At 44.3% G+C, this 22353-nt stretch overlaps 2 non-coding genes across 2 annotated transcripts; one reads left to right on the top strand and one right to left on the bottom strand.

Moving 5' to 3' along the window:
- Nucleotides 1-1554: 1554 nt before the first annotated feature.
- Nucleotides 1555-1628, top strand: trnan-auu (transfer RNA asparagine (anticodon AUU)). Its single transcript has one exon. It is a non-coding gene; the product is annotated as a tRNA-Asn (tRNA).
- Nucleotides 1629-11123: 9495 nt separating this feature from the next.
- On the bottom strand, nucleotides 11124-11197 carry trnan-guu (transfer RNA asparagine (anticodon GUU)). The gene has a single exon. It is a non-coding gene; the product is annotated as a tRNA-Asn (tRNA).
- Nucleotides 11198-22353: the final 11156 nt, after the last annotated feature.

Genomic DNA, 22353 nt, shown 5'->3' with positions numbered 1-22353 from the left:
TTCCATCAGATCCAGGTTTCACTCACAGGGCTAGAACAGAACTGTCACCAAATACATTTACCAATCTACCTTCATCCTTTCGATTGTATTAGCATCATGAACACTTCTCATCGAAATAACTCGAGAGACTTTCATCACCATTTTCTGTGAACAGTTCTACATTAGCTTTGCTGACTTAACACCAATTTTCTTGAAGTGGCTCCTTAGTTTCGAACCTGATTATTCATCTCTCTGCGCACGGAAATGGATCCTTCCCACCCGCTCTGTCCCTCATCAATGTGTGTAGTTCAAATCGATCTCCCATCAGCCTCCTCTGTCCTGATCAAATCCAGGGGAACAGGATACGTTGGGTCTATGGCGCGGACAGGACAAGTCCAGTACTCACCTTTCCTGTTAGAGCAATTCCATGAGAAATTTTAGATCATAACTTTGGGCGTGTAGTTGTGGCCGAATACTTAAGGTGCTGGCGTAGAGATCCTTTGGGGCTCCCCCACCCAGGGTGGTAACCTGCTGGCTATGCTTTCTTCGCCGGCGATTTTAAATGACTTCCTGTTGGTTGCATTATCGCTCAAACTTCACAAAACCCGTCTCAATAAAGTCCCGTTTTCTCGTGTCTGGGAATTGATTGCCATGCAGGAAATTCGAGTTCGGAACAAACAGCGTACCAGACTCAAAACGTCAGCTCTGTTTACCTTTCCACAGATGATGCACGACCTGTCGGTTTTCTGCAGTATTCTCTGCGTTTATTAGGCGCAAGTGCTGCTTTTCATTCAAGAACTTCAATTCCTGTCCTCTGGTAACTGACTCTGGTCAGTGGCAATTGGTTCTTCTGATCATTAATCTGCCCATTCCCACCGCGTCTTCTCCCATCATTACCAACAGCCCCAGGAAATCTCCAGTTAACCTTCTTTGCTCCAAAGCGAACATTCCCAACCTTGGGAATGTCTCCCCACAATGGAAATTCTTCATCCCTGTAAATTAGGCATGGCGTACACTTGGGAAGAGATTTTGGCAAAATATTGTCAGTTAGGAAATGGAAAAATGTTCATGAAACAAAACAGAAATCCCAGTCTCCAGCTTTGTGAACCTTTAGAAACTCTTTGGGAAGCGGATTTAGATGAGAATGAAAGATGAACCGTCCGACTGAGCAGAGACAGTCCAGACACCGTCCCCTTGTTGAAGAGGCCGGGAGATTGACTCTGATGTTCTCGGGACATGAACTGATCTGAGACATTGAAATAATTGTCGTTCGTGCACATCGGGAATTCAAACCCCTTCTCGCCTCCGAGCCAATGAGGGAACTCGGGAACAGGCAAAACACTGAAAGGCTCGAAGGGCGACGGTCCCGGAGTCAGAAAACTAGTTCCTCGTGACATGGATGTGTCTGCAGAGGGTGGGATCAGACTGTCCCCGGTGTCTCCACAATGAATGTCCCAGGCATTATTCAGGAAAAGTAAAAGTGATCGACGACAATTGTAATTCTAGGCGGGGTGGCTGAATTATGAATTTACTAATAGCCTCCCCTAAGCGATGGCGCTGCCCCAAACGTTGCTTGTCTCTGTGGCGCAATTGGTCCGCGCGTTCGGCTATTAATTGAAAGGTTGGTGGTTCGAGCCCACCCAGGGCCGTTTAGTTCGCTGCTCCACCTTTTCTTCGCGGCTGTGTGCGGTTTAATGGGGTCAGGGAAATGATATCCAAACGGAACCCTTCTCCACAAAGGAGCTGCTGAATTGTATTATTGTCTAACGTAAAGGACTGCGGATGCTGAAAACCCGAGCCAAAAAAGAGAAGCTCGGCAGGTTTGACAGCACCTGTCGGAGAAAACGGAATTCTGAAATCCTGTGTCTGATTCTCTTTCCATAGATGTTGCCTGACCTTCTCCGTTCCTCCAGAAATTTCTTGATTTGTTTTTAACTGAAAGTTCATTTCATCTTTTGCGATGAAACACCTAGACTCGCCATGTGCAGATATTTTACCCTTTCGAATCACTGAAGTCAATGTACAACTCTTTCATGCAGAGCATGTTGCGGGCATGGAATTAGCTGCTTGAGGAAGTCGTGGAGGCTAGTATAATTACGACACTTAAAAGGCATCTGGACGGGTTCATGAATAGGAAGGGTATAGCGGGATATGGGCCAAGTGCTACCAAATGGGACTAGACTGTTTAGGATAACTGGTCAACATGGATGAGTTGGACTGAAGGGTCTCTTTCCATGCTGTAATTCGTGTGACACTGTGGAATTCTCTGCCCAAGGGAGCAGATGAGGCAGCTTCATTAATTATATTCAAGACACAGTTGGATAGGATATTGCATGGAGGGGAATTAAGGGTAGATGGAATGATACAGGTAGGAGGAGCCCAGATGATGGATAGATCAGCCTTCATCTGAATGAATGGTGGAGCAGGCTCGACACGCCAAATAGCCGACTCCTGCTTCTATTACTATGAACCGATAACTCTGCATTTCCCATGGCTAACCTATCTAACCTGCACATCCCTGGACATTAAGGGCAATCCAAATCAAGGCAGGTGAGCAATGAAGTAATGTGAAAAGTGAATGTCAGAGAACAAAGGGACAAGGGGAATAAATGTACTACCAATCAAAGCTGGATTGAAAAGATCACAAAAATTGAAACTAAAGACTGTGTCTGAATATTTGCTGCACTGTAAGAAAAGTGAACGAATTGACTGAAGAAAATAAGTGTGTACAGAGGGTCAGTACAGAGACGTGGTTTTAGGATGACAAGGATTAGACCCTGAATATTGAGGGTACGTGACATTCAAATCAAATCAAACCTTTGGTAAAGGTAGAGGGTTGGCAATGCAAATCAAAGCACTGATAACATGGTAGTCTGATGTCAGTTTGGATTCCAGGTCCTGATTTATCTGTCCTCTGTTGGTCTCCCGTTCCCACAGAGCTAGCTGTTGTCTGTTCTCAGTTCTGCTGGATTTCTATTGAAGCTTTGACACCCCCCGCCAACTATCCCACCCGCCCAACCGCATCCCCACCCCCCCCCCACCATCACCCCGCCCCGGCCTTTTACACCTTCCCGAACACGGTGGGTGGTATGGTGGCACAGTGGTTAGCACTGCTGCCTCACAGCGCCAGAGACCCGTGTTCAATTCCCAACTCAGGCGACTGACTGTGTGGAGTTTGCACGTTCTCCCCGTATCTGCGTGGGTTTCCTCCGGTTTCCTCCCACAGTCACAAAGATGTGCAGGCCAGGTGAATTGGCCATGCTAAATTGCCCGTAGTGTTAGGTAAAGGGGGAAATGTAGGGGAATGGGTGGGTTGCGCTTCGGCGGATCGGTGTGGACTTGTTGGGCGGAAGGGCCTGTTTCCACACTGTAAGTAATCTAATCTAATCTAAAAAAACATTCAGTCGATCAAGGCCCAACCCATAATCTCCCAGCCTGTCAACCATCAGACAGAGAGAGTCAACTTGGCTGGAAATAAAACAAGTAAAGTGAAAATGTGAAAATCATTGTCCTCAAGTTTCTCTCTGAGGTTCGCACTGCCTCCATCTGCCCAACACCCAATTCTAGATACTTGAAACTCTTGCACAATTAAATAATGAGAAGTTTAAATCCATTGTGTCCAAATCACGCTGCAAACACCACTCTCCAGCACCACTTCCATCTATCCTCATGCCAAATGTGTGAGGCTGAAGTAGCCGCTTGAAAGCTTGGTAAATGCTTTACCTCTCAGATGAGCTACCAGCTGCATGCCCACACTTTCATTGGGACCACCTCTTCAAATCTCAGGAATAATTTCTGACCCTGCCCCACCTCATTTTATCTGATTCTGAAAATTACACTATGCCTTTGTCACCTCTTGATTTTGATTCTTCTGTCACACACCTGAAGGCCTGAAACATTCTACTCTCCATAAATCTGAGATCATCCAAATTGCTGAATAAGAAACAAATAACTGTGGATGCTGGAAATCTGAAACAGAAACAAAAACAAAAATTGCTGGAGAACCTCAGTAGGTCTGGTAGCATCAATGGGCAGACAGTACAGTCAACATTTCAGGTCCAGTGACCTCCTTTCGTTCCAGGTCACGGCTGCTTCTCTCCTTCCTCACGCTAAGTTCGTTTAATCTATGATTGCTATGCCTGCTGATGCACACAGGTTCCTGGTGATGCAGCAGATCCATTATAAAATGTCAGTCTTTGCCCATAGTCTTGTCCCTCGCTATCTCTATCATCTTCTCCGGCTCTAAACCTCTGAACTCAGGGAGCTCAGTAAATGCCCAACATTCTCATTCAAACTGACATCGAACCCCAGGGTTTCCTGATGAAGGGCTTTTGCCCGAAACATCGATTGCTCATCGGATGCTGCCTGACCTGCTGAGCTTTTCCAGCACCACACTCTAGAATCCAACTCCAGGGGTCTGAAGTCTGGATCTCAGAACAGCACAATTAGTTATAGCAAATAGATGTGAAAGACGTTCAGGTCCCATGTATGAGTAAGATTGAGGAGTGCAGCTTAGTCGCAGCAAACTACAAACCACCAAAATTATCACGTGAATGACACAGAGGTCAGAAAGACTCACCACATAACTCCAGTCAAACATTCAAACATTACTCGAGGAAAAGCCTGGAAATGCCCCCCGCCCGTTAAGGCTGCGCGGTGGCTCGGGCGGTGGTTCCCGCCTCAGGTAACTGTCTGTGTGGAGTTTGCACATTCTCCCCGTATCTGCGTGGGTTTCCTCCCACAATCCAAAACTGTGCAGGTTAGGTGAATTGGCCATGCTAAATTGTCCATAGCGTTAGGTGGATTAGGCAGGGGTAAATGTAGGGGAATGGGTCTGCGTGGGTTCTCTTCGGAGGGTTGGTGTTGGGCCTTATAGCCTGTTTCCACACTGTAGGTAATCTAATCTAATCTGTGAGAGGAGTTTCTCGAAACCATCACTGTCAGTGTTGGACCGAAATTGGCATCATTCTCCCTTCAGGCTTACGGACCATCAGTGCGCATGTTCCCAACTCCAGCCCATGTGCCTGTAAGCACGCATTGCGCGTGCTCGTGGGACTCCTGCATTAAGAATGGGGTGCGATAACAATCGCATGCCATGTTGGGTAAATTATATGCCATGGAAGACCGTGATTTTACATCAGACAGAGCGATTATAGATTGGTCGCTGAAAAAAAGTTCAAAATTAATAAACACGGAAATTTTCTGAAAGGTAGCCAAATTCAAGGAAGGGTTTTATAGACTGGAATCTAATCAAGAGATAGGGTTTGTTAACTGACAGAATAACACAATCAGAAGTGAGCTCCAGACGGAAATTTGATCGAGGGAATCAGGATGATTACATCCAGTATAACAGAAAACTGAGTGTGTAATACAGGCTATAATGTAATTGAGGGGTTCGGGATAGTTTGTATATAGAATAACATACTCGGGAATGAATTACAGACTGGAACCTAATCAAGAGGATCGTTGTGATTTATATAGAGAATAACGTACGCAGTAGTAAATTGCATCCTGGAATCTCATCAAAGCACCTTGATGCCACACTGGGTCGAATGTAGCCTTGAGGTCAAGGGTTGCCAATCTCATCTCACCTCAAGGATTAAGCTTTTTTGTCCATGTTTTAACCAAGGCTTGAATGTGGTCAGTACCTGAGTGAGCCTGGTGGTCCCCAAGCTGGTCACTCAGCAGCTCACAGCTGAGAGGATGTTATTCGATATGTTACATAGCATTATCGATAATCGGGAGTATACTGATAGGACGATTAATCCTGAGTTGGATGTGTACTGCTACTTGTGCACAGGCAATCTGGCAAATTTCCAGATTGTTGGGTAGATACCAATGTTGTAACTGCACTGAAGAGCTGAGAAAACTGAATGCAGTTTGTATTACACTCGGAGCAAGTGAATGATCTCTCCCTAGAGTGAACTCATTGATGTGTCGGCAGAAGTGAATTCTTTCACACACTCTCACCAGAATGAATGTGTTGATGTATCAGCGGGTTGTGGGACTATCCGAATCCCTTTGCAAACTCTGAGCAAGTAAATAATTTATCTCCAGTGTGAACTCGCTGATGTCACAACAAGTTTGATGTCCGTGCAAATTCCTTCCCATATACAGGGCACAAAAACAGCTTGTCCCCAGTGTGAACTCGTTGGTGCACAGTGAGGTTGACTGACTGTGTGAAATACTTTCCACAGGAGGTTCAGCTAAACGGTATCTCCTCAGTGTGATAAGCACATTTTTCTGGAAGCTGGAATACACTGTGAATCTCTTTCCACATGTAGAGCAGGCAAAAGCTTATTTCCAGTGTGACTGTATCAATCAATTTCCAGCTAGACAGGGGAACTACAATCTCTTCCCATAGTCACCACGTTTACATGGTTTCATCATGGTGTTGGAGTCTTCGTGTTAATCCAGGGCAAATGATCAATGCAATGTTACGAAGTCCAGAGCATGTATTGTCAGTTTTCGATAGAGAGTGTTTTTCTCAAGTTAAAGTACAGCCACAGCTACTAGCAAAAGGTCGGGCTGTTTCAAATGTAGCAATTGGTTTTTAAATGGATACCTGTGTTCTGTTTGATGTTTTGACAACAATTCAAATTTAATTAATTTAATCTATGCCCAGGATACCAGAAGACAATGAGATTCGAATTCTATGGTTTTGATCCCTGGAAATCAATCAAATAAGAATTTAATGTGTCCTATGGGGGATATAAACCCGGCATTTTGAAAGTTAGTGGGAAGCAACTGCCGATCTAATACTTTGCTCTCAGAGAAATTGAAAACACTCTCCATCAAAGGTACCTTTTCACGTGAAACACACAGTAAAAAGAAGAGCACCCAGGAAGATCAGCAGTTAGAAAAGTGAAAACATCAATGAAGAGGAGACTGTGTGGACTTGAGATTAAGTTAAAGTAACGATTAATAAATACGTTATTAGAATAGCATATTAAGTTGTGTCGAGTTGGGGTCAGATAGTAAGTAGTTTAAGAAAGGGGTGTTGGATTTGTGAATAAGTTTTGTTTAGTGTTCACTATTAGTTAGAAAAATATTTTCTTTAAATAGTGCAATTTAGGAATTCTGTCACTCACATTTTAACAGATTAAGAGGCAAGATGAGCTTTTCTGGGCGGTTAGTTTAATTAACAGGGTTTGATCTCCATGACGTAACAATAAATATTATTCTTACTCACACACGGACTTATGGGTTATGATTCTTCTTTTCATATGTAAATCTTCTCCCTAAAATCCTGTGAGGGAGTTTTACAGCAGTTATTCCTGTCAGTTCATGTTGGAAATTCTGAATAGATTTCCCTGAAACATTGTGTCCTCTTGTTGACCAAAGCTGGAAATTCTTGTCTCAGGAGACAGTGGTTTTGTCTCAATGTAACTGGTCTAGTCCTAGCTCACCCTGGTTAATGTTCTGTGGGAGGTGTTCAAATCTCACCAGGCCAAATAGAGGTGTTCTGTTACGTTATTAAAAATCTGGACTGTCAGTTATTGTAAGATACCATTGGGCTCACCTTTCTCCGGTTAGACTTACATGTGACTCCATTGTGGTTGACTCCTCACCGCCCTCCAGACAACGAGGGATGGACAATAAACACAAGCCGACTCAGAGATGAACACATATCTCTTTTATGCTTCAGCTCTTGTGTGACTGACCGCATTTCCTGCCCAATAGAAAGTGGGGCAGCTCAGGACGACATTCTGGAATTTGCGGGACTCCAGGCCAATCAGAGTGAACAAAAGGCAGCGCCAAGTTGTTTATGGAGCATGCGCAGTGCGGGTGTCTGAGCTGGTGGAGTTGAAAAGTGAGAGACAGAGCTGGAGGGAGGGATTGGATGGATTTAGGAACAACCTGCTGCGAAGTGTTTGTATTCGAGTTAGTACTGAACTCTGGGAAATTCTTTTACACGGGGTTAGAGTTGAAGAATTTCCCCACAGCAATCTCAAACCAAGAGGAACGTTTTTCTCTCCTGCACTGAGAAGGAGAGGCTTCGGAGCGGCTGGTTCTTGTAGGTCAGTAAGCGGCAATTCTCTCTCTCTCTTCTCTCCCTCTCTCTAAAGAAACAAAACCATGTATCTCCAGGAGGACAGAGTGTGTCTGGTAGCGGAGTTTATAGGTGATGATTCTTCATCCACTCTGGTCTTGATCTTCTTGAAGTGAGGATCTGTCAGTTATTCCTGTGATGGAGATGGAGGAAACTGTCTGTAAGTATCCCATTGTTCTCACTATCTTTACTCTCATTGAGGGCTGAGTCTTGTGGAGGGCCAGAACACGCCCTTCCCCTGAAGGACATTTCTCAGCTAGTTGAGTTTTTCATAACAATCCAGTAATGTTTCACGGTCAGTATTTGAGTGACTTTCACACAAATTGCTGGATTCAAAGAACTCCATGGTGACCCAATGGTTAGCACTGCTGCCTCTCAGCTCTGGGGACCTGGGTTTGATTCCAGATTCGGGTGATTGCGTGGAGTAAGTAATTTCTTCATATATCTGTGTAGTTTCCTCTCGGTGCTCCTGTTTCCTCCCAAAATTCAATGATATCTGGATTAGGTGGGTTGGCCATGCTAAATTGCCCATAATGTGCAGGGATGTGCAGGCTGGATAGGTAAACCGTGGGGAATGCAGGGATATGGGACGGATCTATGTGGGATGCTCTTCAGAGGACGGGTGTGGATTCAAACGGCCTGCTTCCACACTATAAGGTTTTTATGATTCTTAACTCCTTTTAGTATCTTAAACAGTACGATTTCTCAATCTCTAATTTTTCCTGATTTAAGTTTGTTTTACAGAGAATCACAGGGGCACATTTATCAGCGAGAATTCCAAGCAAATACCTTATCAGGATCTTAAAGTGAGTCAATTAATCAGGATTTGAAAACCATTGGATTGTCAATGTTTATCTGTGGTAAAAGTTTGCAAACATCAGTGTACCCAGTGACAAATGGACAAGTCTTGCACCATTTCCACAGATTGAATAGCATCCCGCGATTCACAGCAGGGAGAGATTGTATCACCACCGTGGCTCAATCCCAGCCTCAGGCGACTGTCTCTGTGGAGTTTGCACATTCTCCCGGGGTCTGCGTCAGCTCCATCTGGGTACTCCGGTTTCCTCTCCCAATTCAAAGATGGGCAGGTTAGGTCAATTGGCCATATAAAATTGCCCACAGTGTTCAGGGATGTGTAGGTTAGGTGCATTAGTCAAGGGTAAATGTTCAGTAATGGGGTAGGAGAATAGGTTTGGATGTCTTTATCCCAGAGGGTTGGTGTGGACTTGTGGACTGTAGGGATTCTATAAGTCTACGAAACCTGTCCTGTGTCTGGGTGAGGAGTCAGCTGATCATCCAATATGGAGAGACATGATCTACACCATAGAAACCATGGAAATGTGCAAACTGTGGGAGGGAAACAAATGTCTCTACATGCTGAAAATTCATTGATGCAGTCACGCTGGAGATAAGTCATTCATCTACTGTTTGTGGGAAGGGATTCAATCAATCACCCGTCCTTGAGAAACAAGAATGCACTCAGTAAGGAGAGGCCATTCATCTGCCTTAAGTGTGGGAAAGATTCAGTGACACATCCTACCTGCTGACTCACCAGTGAGATCACACTGGGGAGAGGCCATTCCCCTGCTTTGAGTGTAACAAGGCATTCTCTGCTGATTAACACTGAGAGACCTTTCAAATGCTCACATTGAGAGAAAAGCTTTAAACACAAACATGAAATGCTGATACATGAGTACGTTCACACTGGGGAGAGGCCATTCCCCTCTCTGTGTGTGGGAAACGGTTTGTCCATTCAAAAAAAAACCTTCTGAAACCCCAACGAAAACACACTGGTAAGAAGCTGTTACCTGCTGCTTTTCTGGAAAGGATTCATTCAGTTATCCCACCTTCTGAGTTCACACCTGACTCAGGCAGCTGTATGCTGTTCCTGCTGTTCTCAATAAAATTCTGATGGAGCTCCAACCCCCTCCAACGCCGCAGAGGACCAGGAAACAGATGCAGTGGAACAGGGAAATGTGGCGCTTGTGATGTCACATGGGTAGGCCAGCAGAAGGCGGCATTGTGTTACTGTACTTCTCAGAGAGAGAGAGAAACTCTGACTTTGAAAGAATGCATTATAAACGTGCTGAATCAAAGTTTGTCCCATTGCAGGCAGAACTGGGCATACACCAACACGCACAGGCACAAAATCAGATTCACAGACAGATATAAAGAAACTTTCCGACACACACGTCCGGGACAATGTGTGCCACTGCAGACAGAATTTGTCATTCATACACAGACAGATACACTCACACTTCTCTCCGATGTAATCTGTGTCCTATTGCTTGCAGAGATAGTCACATCAACACAGAAAAACAGACATTAACACAGAGATGGGAGCGCAATACGGTTAGAGTGAGATACAGAATCACTGACTTTTACAAATATGTCCAGAGATATACTCAGACAATGTTGTATTCAGCTGTGTGAAAATCTTTGGCTCATAGTCCCAATGTGAGTGAAATAGTTTTCCCACTCCACTGACGTGAATCTTAAAGAAGAAGCCGGGGAGCAAGCTCCCTTTCTTTTCGACGACATTTCTCATTTTGTAGTCGTCAGGGGTCACACCTGCGTGGGGAAACCGCAATGGGTTTCAAGTCCATCGCATTAACCACTCAGCCCACGAATACAGAACCATACTGACAGCTTCACTTCCCAGGTCTGTCTGCCTGTGGAGCAGAGAAAGAGTGAATCATCGCAGAGTTTTTTGAATCCATTCACTTCACGGTGATTCGAAAGGGTTAAATATCTGCACACGGCGAGTCTAGGTGTTTCATCCCTAAATACTTTTAACTTTTAGTTAAAAACAAATATGGAAAATTGCAGGAGGAACGGAGAAGGTCAGGCAACATCTATGGAAAGAGAATCAGACGCAGCATTTCAGAATTCCGTTTTCTCTGACAGGTGCTGTCAAACCTGCCGAGTTTCTCTTTTTGTCTCGGCTTCGCCGCATTCGCAGTCCCTGACGTCAGGCATTAATTAATTAATCAGAAACCCCTTTGTGGAGAAGGTTTTCGTTGGGGGAACATTTTCCTGACCCCATTTAAAAGCACGCTGATTCAAAGTCAAGGAAGAACAGCGAGCAAAGCGTCCCTGGGTGGGTTCGAACCACCAACCTTTCGGTTAACAGCCGAACGCGCTGACCAATTGCGCCACAGAGACAGGCGCTGCAAGCCGTTTCGCTGCACCATGATTTAGGGGTGGCTGTTAGTAAATACATAATTCAGCCTGCCCCGCCTAGAATTACAATTGTCGTCTATCACTTTTACTTTTCCTTAATAATGCCTGGACATTCATTGTGGAGACACCGGGGACAGTCTGATCCCACCTTCTGCAGACACATCCATGTCACGAGGAATTAGTTTTTTTCCTCCGGGACCGTCGCCCTTCGAGCCTTTCAGTGTTTTGTCTGTTCGCAAGTTCCCTCATTGGCTCGGAGGCGAGAAGGGGTTTGAAGTCCTGATGTGCACGAACGACAATTCTTTCAATGTCTCAGATCAGTTCATGTCCCGAGAACATCAGAGTCAATCTCCCAGCCTCTTCAACAAGGGGACGGTGTCTGGACTGTCTCTGCTCAGTCGGACGGTTCATCTTTCATTCTCATCTAAATCCGCTTCCCAAAGACTTTCTAAACGTTCAAAAAGCTGGAGACTGGGATTTCTGTTTTGCTTCATGAACATTTTTCCATTTCCTAACTGACAATATTTTGCCAAAATCTCTTCCCAAGTGTATGCCATGCTTCATTTCCAGGGATAAGGAATTTCCATTGTGGGGAGACATTCCCAAGGTTGGGAATGTTCGCTTTGGAGCAAAGAAGGTTAACTGGAGATTTCCTGGGGCTGTTGGTAATGATGGGAGAAGACGCGGTGGGAATGGGCAGATTAATGATCATTGGCTCGGAGGAGAGAAGGGGTTTGAATTCCTGGTGTGCACGAACGACAATTCTTTCCATGTCTCAGATCAGTTCATACCCCGAGATCATCAGAGTCAACCTCCCGGCCTGTACAACAAGAGGACGTTGTCTGGATTGTCTCTGGACAATCAATAGGATGAGTGTAGATTGGTAAATGTATTTAGAGACAGTTCTGTTCATGCCCTGTGAGCGAAACCTGGATCTGAAGGAATAAAAGGGACATTAACAACATCGATCTGAAATTGGATACGTGACAAGAAACAGAGCCATCACTAACAGTTTGCTTTTGAACTGGAGAAGGTTTCTCGTGAAATTAGCTTGAGGCTCGAGGTATGCATGATCAACATAACTTAGGTAAAACACGCAAACACTTTCCTCATTAGCAGACAGTGAAAGGATTACAAAACGCAAATTAAACATTTTCGACAAGTGATACAGGGGACTGGGAAGATAAGTATTATAAACTGTGAACACCAATGTTCTGGAGCACAACACTTACATTCAAAGACCGAAAACATCCAGGTCCTGATTAATCAGATTGCATTGTGGTGCTCTTCTGCAAAACCTCCACTTGTAATGTCCTACAAAAGAGTGACAAAGCTCAGGATGGAAAATCTGAAGGGATGAACGTTGGCTTATTTTCTGAAGATTCACAAAGCTAAGACTGGGTTTTGGTGATTGTTTCCTTTCCACTCCCAGGAGCCGCAGTGGGGGAGAAAAACACCATCTGATTCACTCCTGGCCCTTTTTAGTGAAGGAAACTGCCGTTGCAGGAAAGGGTCCACTCAGTCATCCCAGCTGCATGCTTTACCTGGCTGTACCAGGGATCCAGTAACAAACGGACAACTCAGCTGACCAACAAAGAAAGTGGGGTGGGGGGACTGGGTGCACTTTGGGCTGGAGGTGTTTTCTTTTAAAAGCACTTATTGTATGCCTCTTTTGCTGGTGAAATCTGAAGCTGTAACAAAATAAGGTCGTAGTAAAGGTTACCTGAACATACCGCCACGTTCAGAGTCTGCGAGGTCCAACAGGTTTTTGTTTTAAAGTTGCTCATTTCTTTCAGCTTCCAGCACTAATGTCATGTCTCAGAAGGATCAGTGAATGAGTAGCTAATCTTGTTAGAAATTGTATATTTTTCAGGACTACAGGTTCATTGTTTCATTGGCATTGCAAAGTTTACTGGCAACAGTTTGAGGTGTGGGCTGTATTCACTGGAAATAAAGTTTTAAAATCTCACAAACACCAGAGTATAGTCCAACAGGTTTATTTGGAGGCACTGGGTTTCGAAGTGCTGCTCCTTCATCAGGTAGCTGTGGAGTAGGATCACAAGGCACAGAATATAGTGCAAAAAGATTATAGTGTCATGCAACATAAGTGATGAATTGAAGAAACCTAGATTTCTGTTAAATCATTCATCTTTTAAAATGGATTGCAGATTTCGGCTAATTAATCTGTACATTCCAGAACTTCTTTTAAGTCACGTTTTCCAGGAAACTTTATGTTTTATAAAAGGAGGTAGCACCTCACGTCAAACAATGCATGAAAGCTGTGAGGTTAGAGTCTGTCTGTAACCCAATCTTGAGTCAGAATGGTTCTACTTCCAAATATATAATCCTGCAAATGCAAATTCACTCCAAATGCGTGAGTGCGTGCATGAGAGAGAGAGAGTGTGTGTAAGTGCGTGTGCATGCTGGGTAAAGTGTGTGTGTGATGGGGTATAATCATGTGCGAAGATGTATGCATTGGTGTGAGTGTAGGGACGTATTATTGTGTGTCTGAGAGAGAGCATGTCTACCGGAAAGGCTCTGCACGAGCGTGTGAGTGTGTAAGTGTGAGAGAGAGCATAACAGTGAAGTGGGGTTACCTGTCATGTGACATGAACCCAAGGTCGCGGTTGAGGCCATCCTCCTGGTTTGCCAAATTGGCTATTAGCCTTTGCTGGGCCACTAAAAGTGATTAAGCAGTTACACAACACACATGGGAGAGGGCAGGTTGGGACTTGTCTTTCGATTTGCAGAACGTGGGACGTTCTGGGTGCTGGAAACTAGGGAAAACACACACTGGAGGAATTTCGGCACAGAGAGATGGAGCTGGAAGCCAGGCTGGAGACACGTTGGGGGAATCACTGTGGATACAGGCCGTTTGGCCCACCAAGTCCATACTGGCCCTCGGAAGAACATACACCCCCACAGCTTATCCCTGAATTTCGAACGCCCAATCCATTCTAGCCAGTACATGTTTGGAACATGGGAGGAAAATCAAGCGCCCAGAGGAAACCCACGTAGACAGGGAGTGGGGGAGGGGTAGGAAAGGGCAAAATCCACACTGTCACCATGAGGGTGGGTTCAAACCCAGGTCCCTGGTGCTGCAAGGAATCCCCTCTCCAGCACTCGGCAACCGATTGGCTTCTGCCCAATCCTGGTGACACTCCAGTCAGTTTGAGGAAATCAATTTGCTTCCATAGAGTTTCCACGGGGCAGGGGTCGTTGTTACCCGCCAGATTCAACAATCCAATGAAAGGCTCGTCTACAGCGAGAACACTAGTCCACATTTCGCGAAAGAATTAAATTTCTCTCTGCAATTAGAGCCCTTGAGCCCTCCCACGCAGGCTGCGTGTATTCATGGGGATTCTCAATGCATGTTGATATTCGAAATTCCCCAATCCTGGGAAAAAAGATTGAGTGCATTCACCCTCTCCATGCCTCTCAGGATCTCTTCACCTCTATGAGCCCGCCCCAACCCCCCGAGGCTCTTATGCTCGAAATAAAAACGTCTTAGCTTGTCCAACCTCTCCCTGTTACTCAGACCTTGAGTCCTGGTTTCTTGTAAATGTCTTCTGCACTCTTTTCAAGTTTAATAACATCTTTGTTTCGCAAGGTGATCAAAACGAATCACGATACTCCAAGTGTGGCCTCACCAATATCCTGATTAACTGCAACATAACTTGTCAACTTCTATACTCAATTCCCTGACTGATGAAGGGCAGTGAGGCTTAAGCCTTCTTCACTGCCCTGTCTACCTATTTTGTTGGACATATCGGACCTGCTCCAAACTGGATAATCTAACTGATGTGACAGGAAACCGCTTCCTTTCTTGAGACAAGTCTCCCAGAGAGAAGTTGCTGGTTGACTGTCTGAACTACTGAACCTCAGTGCCCTCCTGCCCTCAGGAGGGGGGTCCACATATTTGCATAAAGTGGTGCTCGAAATTTTTATCATCTTTGGGATGGATCTCCATTCATTCAGTGCTATGGAGTCATGTAGGCCAGAAACATACCCTTCAGACCAACCAGTCCATGATCCCCAACTAAACTAATGCCACCTGTCTGCTCTTGGCCTATAACCAGTTTGTTAATAGTTGTGTTTATTTTTTAACTGTAACGATTGGATAAAAAAATTGCTGATAATTGATTTTAAAGTGTTGGGGATTTATTTTTATCACTAGAACAGATTACACCACTTTTCAGGCTAATTTTACCTAATGTAGGGCAACATGTTCCTCTGGGTGTTTCTGTTTGAGATCTTGAATGCTGCTGTGATGTCGTGCTGAATGCAATGGAGTCAATATTAATCCTAGCCTCACTGTGGCTGTGGGTGAATTGCCTTAATTTGGCTCCTGACTCAGAAACTGCGCAGAGAATCAACTGCTGAAACAATGATTTGCACTTTATTGTCTGTAGCAACCAAAAATAACACCCCCCCCCCCCCACCACAAGTCACCAAGTTCAACCTCACTCCCAACTTGGGGATCATCCAATTGATGGCAGAATTTAATTGACTTTCCACCGACAATATCTGTCTCTGGAAGTGTTCAGGGATTCACTGCAGTGTTGTTCTTCCAAGTACTGCTGCTGCATCTTTCTGGGTTTAAATTCTGGTGGAGATTCATCACTTTTAAATCTGTGGTGTGATGTTTCTTTAGATTCTAACACCACCTCCCCACATTGCTAGAGACCTCCAGTGTGTAGCATACCTTCTTAGCCTTGAGGTTTAGCTGTCTGTTTGAAACAGCCTGTCCTGCAATTAACCTCTTGGTGTCAAGGCCATCCTTCCACAGACAGACTAACTTGTCCTTTTGTCACGAGTTTATTAAAAACTTATCTCATCTGTCCCAGGAAACAGCTTGTTGTTATACATCCTTCTTCCCAGGGATAGTTAGCTAGCAGAAATTAGGCCATTCAGCCCATTGAGTCTGCTCCACCATTCAATCCTGGCTGAAAACTTTCTCATCCCCATTCTCCCCGTAACCCTTGATACTTAAGAATGATTATATGGTGGAGCAGACTCAATGGGCTGAATTGCCTAATTTCTTTTTCTGAGGGCTTATGATTTTGCAGTTTCTCAGTGGCCCTTTTGTTTCTTGATCCAGAAAGAGTTATTGCTGACTCAGGTTTACAGGACCACACCATAGTCCTCTCTGCATTGTCCAGGAATAACTATTCCTTCTGAGATATTGGAAATTCCAGACCTACCTTGGTATCCCTGAATAAAATCGGTTTGTCAGAAAATCTCTGCTCCTACTCTGGAACAGAAGGATTATGGGGAGAAAATTCAGAAATCGGATGTGCAAAGAGACGATGGAGTTCTATTCCAGGATTCTCTCAAGGTAAACTTGAAGGTTGAATCAATAGTTGGGGAGGCAAATGCAATGATGGCATTTATTTTGATCAGACTTGAATATAAAGGCAGGGATGTACTTCTGAGGCTCTGTAAGGCTCCGGTCAAGCCGCATTTGGAGTATTGAACGCAATTTTGGGCCCCATATCTCAGGAAGGATGTACTGGCCCCTTTATTATTAACTATTCAATTCAGCTCATTGAATCAATTCTGCCATTTATTCCGATCACGTTAACTCTGGTAAACATCAACTCCACTTTCTTGCTATTTCGCCATAATCCTCGATTCCCTCACTAGTTAAACAAAAACTGACAGCCTTGAATGTACTTAACGACCCAAGCTCAACAACCCCCTGTAGTAACATGTTCCACAGATTTACTGCCCTCAGTAAAAATTCCTATCTGTCTTCAACATGCAATCTCTCATTTGCAGGTTATTCCCTCTGGTGCTAGACTCACCCACAAACGTAAACTTTTCCACATCAAGCCTGTCAAGTCTCCCCAGAATCGTTTATGTGAAAATAAGGTTACCTCCAAATCTTCTCACTTGTAATAAGTATAGGCCCAACCTATTCACTTCTCTTCATATGATATTCTTTTCATCCTAGTCAACCTTCTCTGGACTGCCTCCAAAGCCAGTATATCTTTCCTTGGGTAAAGGACCCACCCAGTGTTCAGTTGTGGCCTGACTGGTGCCTGACATAGGTTCACTATAACCTCCCGACCTTTACACTGTATTTAAAGGTAAACCTCCCATTTGCCTTCCCTATTTTTCACTGAACTTGGAGGAAGAGATGCATGGGTATGGGCTTCCAAATCCCTCTATTCAACAGCTTTCTCCATTTAACATTCAGCACTGTTCCTCCTGGCAAAGTGCACAACCTCATTTCCCCAAATTCTATTCCATCTGCAAAAGGTTTGCTCATTTACTTAATCTGTCTATATCCCTGTGCAGATATTTCATGTCTTCTCACCACCTGCCTTCCCATCAACCATCTTTTCTGCAATCTTGGCAATAGTGCATTCACTTTACTTATCCAAGTAAATACTTGTAAATAATACATATTGTAAATACGTTTGGCCCCAGCACTGATCCCTGTGGCACACTACTAGTTACAAGTTGCTCTCCTGAACGTGCCCCTTATCCCAATTGTATCATTGGTTAGCCATTCCTCTATCCATGCCTCTTTGCTTATTATTTCATGTGATGTGAATATCATTGGGTCTGCCAACAACCCTTCCCAAATTGTCCTTGAAAATGTGGCGCTGAGCTGCCTCTTAAATTGCTTCACATTATGATTTGGTCTGCAATAATGTTCAGGAGCGAGTTCCAGGTTTTTGATCAATAACAAAGAAGCAATGCGATATATTTCACAGTTGGAATGCGTTGTTCACACTTACCTGCTCTTGGTAGTTGAGGTGATGGCTTGGAAGGTGCCATTGAAGAGCCACCAATTAATCAAGCCAGAATGATAGATTGTGGCCAGAGATTCTGCTTTCTGACTTTCATCATCAATCTACATTCTTTCCAGCCAATATTTTAGTCTCAAACTGCCACACAATTACTCCTGTTATAGCTTCAATCAGCTATAATAATATGACCACCCTTGGGATGACTTTTCACACTTGAGTGCAAAATAAATACAGATAATTTTTTCCAGCTTTGATGGAACAAAAAAACAGCAAATTGATGGATAATTGCAGTTAGTGCAAACAAAGCTAGCGATCGATAAAGACTAACCCTGTTCACTTCAATGGCCAAATTACATTTTGAAAACCAAATACACACAGACAACATGTCAAAGTGGTTCCTAGGAGGAGAAATGGGACATTGAAGAGGAGTGAAATGATTGCTTTTGGTCACCGCCAGCATTGTCCGAAAAACATATTGAAAGGATTCTTTATAGGTAGGCAAAAAGATGGAGTGGTATAACACTTCAGACACCGCAAAGTGTAAGACCACTTTCTAGTGGAAGAAAAAGACATTTCTTATTTCTAGAAGAACGGGGGAACAAATGGGAAATAAATCTGAATTGGTAACTCTTTCTTATTAAGGATGTTCCTTCACCACAGTCTTGACTTAGAGCATAAGTTCTTCATCAGGAATGAAGGTTGGTCCAACGGGGCTGAGAGATAATTGGGAAGAGGATGGGGATGGAGGCGGGGGGGGGTAACTGTGAATGAAATAGGTCGATGGTGGTGCTGATTTATCATGAGAGGTAAGACAGGAGGGTGGAGCGAATAGGTGGGAAGCAAGATGAAAATGTAGGACTGCTCAAGAGGCTAATGCCGAGTTGGAAGGTTGGATCTGGGACAAGGCGCGTGGTGTGAGAGTGAGGGTGAGGGGAAATACGGAAACTGTAGTTGGTGGGTCCCAAGGCAGAAGATGAAGTATTCTTCCTACAAGCGTCAGGTAGCTAGAGCTTGGAGGGGGATGCGGCACAGGACTTGCATGCCCTTGACCGAGTGGGAGGGGAAGTTAAAGTATTCAGCCACAGGGCGATGGGGTCGTTTAGGTTTGGAGTCCTAGAGCTGTTCCCTGAAATGTTCTGCAAGTTGGCATCCAGTCTCCCCAATGTGTCAGAGCAATGGACATATAAATAAATCTTATAAACAAATTGGATAAATTTTAGCATGCCGGAGTATTTATCTTTAATGAAGATAACGAAAATATTAATAAAATTCGGTGACTGTTTGATACGGTTTGTCGGTCAGGCTCAACTCATCCCCTTCAAATGAGACAATGCTATTGATAGCGGTGAACTACTCTTTTTGCTGTAAAATCACAAGTTATTGATTTATTTTCACAACTTACTGGTATTCACACCTGCACATTCAATGTCAAACTCTGACATCAGAAATGAAATTACAGCATTAATTTTGACTTACAATATTTGAACAAACAAATTAATAGCACACAGTGAATACCAAGTCTGATAAATATGAAATCAAATTTGACCCAAAAAATATACAATCAAGATGGGAGATAATAAATGGGGGAAGTGCATAAGGTAAGAAATGCAGCATCAAAGAAGGTGCTCCTCCAGGGAGTGTATTTTACCAACTACAACTGCTAAATATAAACAAACACTCTGACATGATCCTCCGGTTTTAATGTGAACCAAAGCCCCATACAGTAGGTACCATTTAAATAAGTTAATAGATACAAGCCTTGAGCCAATCCAGCCTCCAGTTGGGCCCCCCTTTTGGAGCTCGGAGCTTCCTCCAGCTCCGGTGGGTTGTTGAGCTCCTGGGCTCCAGCTGCCACTGCCACTCCTCCACTGAAGAAGCTTTGGGAAGCAGATGCAAAGGTAAGATACAGAACAGTGCACCTTTGCCAAGGAAAGCAGCTTATGGAGACATTGAGCAATAGCATCACATGGTTTTGACCCATCGACCTCTGGGTTATGTGCCCAGCACACTCATGCTGCACTACTCTGCTTCGGTGCTCCGAGTCACCGGATTGTGGATCAGTTTAAATTCGATCCTCTATCTCTGATAACATCGCTGCACAAGGCAGTGAAGAAAGGTTTAGGCACACTAACCTTCATCAGTTAGGGAATTGAGTATAGATGTTGGCAAGATATAGTGTAGTTATACAGAACGTTGATAAGGCTGCACCTGGAGTATTGTGATCAGTTTTGGTCCCCTTGGTATCGTGTGATTTCTGACATCTTCAACTCTGGGTTAGTGTTGAACTTGATAGGATATTTTGTCCAACTCAGCATGTTTAAACAGTATCGCTCGGATGGAGTCATTTGAAACATTTGAGGAGGTGAGTTCAACAAGATTGAACTATTCAAAGTTACTTGGACTCTCTTTTAAACTTACATCAGGACCGGTAGTCAGAGACACATACAACATGGAAACAGACCCTTCGGTCCAACTTTTCCATGCTGACCTGATATCCTAAATTAACCTAGTCCCATTTGACAGCACCTGACCCATATACTCTGGAAGCTCATTTCATGTATGTGCCACCCTCTGCATGAAGAAGTTGTCCCTTTAATATATTTCGCCTGTCACCCTGAACCTGTACCCTCTATTTCTGGACTCCTCCAGCCCAGGGAAAATACCTTGTCTTTTACCCTGTCCATCCCTCTCATGAATTTAAACGTCTATTAGGTCACTCCTCTACCTCCGATGCTCCAGTGAAAACAGCCCCAGCCTATTCAGACTCTCCCTGTAGCTCAAACCCTCCAACCCCCAGCAACGTTCCGTAAATCTTTTCTCATAGAGAAGTCAACGTTTCAGTCCTGAAGAAGGGTTAATATCCAAAATGCTGACTACTCCACATCCTGATGCTGCCTGGCTTGCTGTGTTCTCTAGACCTCCTGCTTGCCTACTTCGGGTTGCAATAGGTAGTGGCTCAGTGGTTACCACTGCAGCCTAACTGTGCCACAGATCCAGGTTTGATTCCAGCCTTGAGTGTCTGTCTGTGAGGAGTTTGCATATTCTCCCAGTGTCTGCGTGTGTTTTCTCTGGGTGGTCGTGTCCAAAGACGTGCAGGTCTGAGGTTTGATGAAGGCCTTCCTGCACTTAGAGCAACTGAACACCCTCTCCCCCATGTGGACCCACCAGTGGGCCAGCAGGTCAGAAGGAAGAGCAAAGCCCTTCATGCACTCGGGGCAGAAGAACCGCCTCTCCTCGGTGTGGACCCACTGGTGTCTCAGCAGGTGGGAAGAACTGCTGAAAGCCATCTTGCACTCAGGGCTTGAGAACAGACGTCCGGGGTGCTGCACTCAGGGCAGCAGAAGGGCCTCTCCTCTCTGTGGACCCATTGGTGCTTCAGAACCCTTTCAAATTTCCCAATATCCTTCTGATAGGAGGGAGACCAGAATTGCACACAATATTCCAAATGTATTCCACAATATTCCAGTGTCCTGTCCAGCCACAACGAAACTTCCTAACTCCCATACTCAAGTTAGAGGATTGCGATAGTTTTTAAAACTCACAAAATAAAATAGGCAAAAAATGGAAGGACAAACCGAATTTTGAAGTCAACTTGGAAGCATCATTGAGAAATCGGCGGACTAGGTTTATTAGGTACCTGTTCTCCTTAAATACACGATATACATCTTTATCTTCTGCTCTTCGTAGTTCACAAAACCATGCTGAGTATCCTTGATCACATTATTCCTATCCAGATGTTCATAAATCCTATCCCTTACAATTTTCTCTAAGACTTTGCCCACAACAAAAGTGAGACTCACCGGCCTATAGTTACTAGGGTTATCTCTACTCCCCTTCTTGAACAAGGGAACCACCTTTGCTATCCTCCAGTCTTCTGGCACTATTCCTGTAGACAATGAGGTCATAAAAAATCAAGGCCAATGGCTCTGCAATCTCCTCCCTTGCTTCCCAGAGAATCCTAGGATTAATGCCATCAGGCCCAGGGGACTTATCTATTTTCACCCTTTCCAGAATTTCCAATACCTCTTCCCTACATACCTCAAAGCCATGAATTTTAATTGATTGTGACTCAATATTCACATCGGCAAGAATGTCCTGTTCCTGAGTGAATACTGATGAAAAATATTCATTCAGTGTTTCCCCAATCTCTTCTGCCTCCATGCGCAACTTCCCACTACTATCCTTGACTGGACCTATTCCTACCCGAGTCATTCTTTTATTCCTGACATACCTATAGAAAGCCTTTGGGTTTTCCCTAAACCTACCAACCAAGGACTTTTCATGTCCCCTCCTTTCTGCTCGTAGCTCTCTCTTTAGATCCTCCCTGGCTAACATAACTCTCAATCGCCCCAATTGAATTTCATGCCTCATCTTTAC

Source organism: Hemiscyllium ocellatum, assembly GCF_020745735.1.
Source record: "Hemiscyllium ocellatum isolate sHemOce1 chromosome 27 unlocalized genomic scaffold, sHemOce1.pat.X.cur. SUPER_27_unloc_25, whole genome shotgun sequence".
NCBI lineage: Eukaryota > Metazoa > Chordata > Chondrichthyes > Orectolobiformes > Hemiscylliidae > Hemiscyllium > Hemiscyllium ocellatum.
The sequence above is the reverse complement of the archived record's forward strand: the minus strand, read 5'-3'. Positions and strand labels throughout refer to the sequence as shown.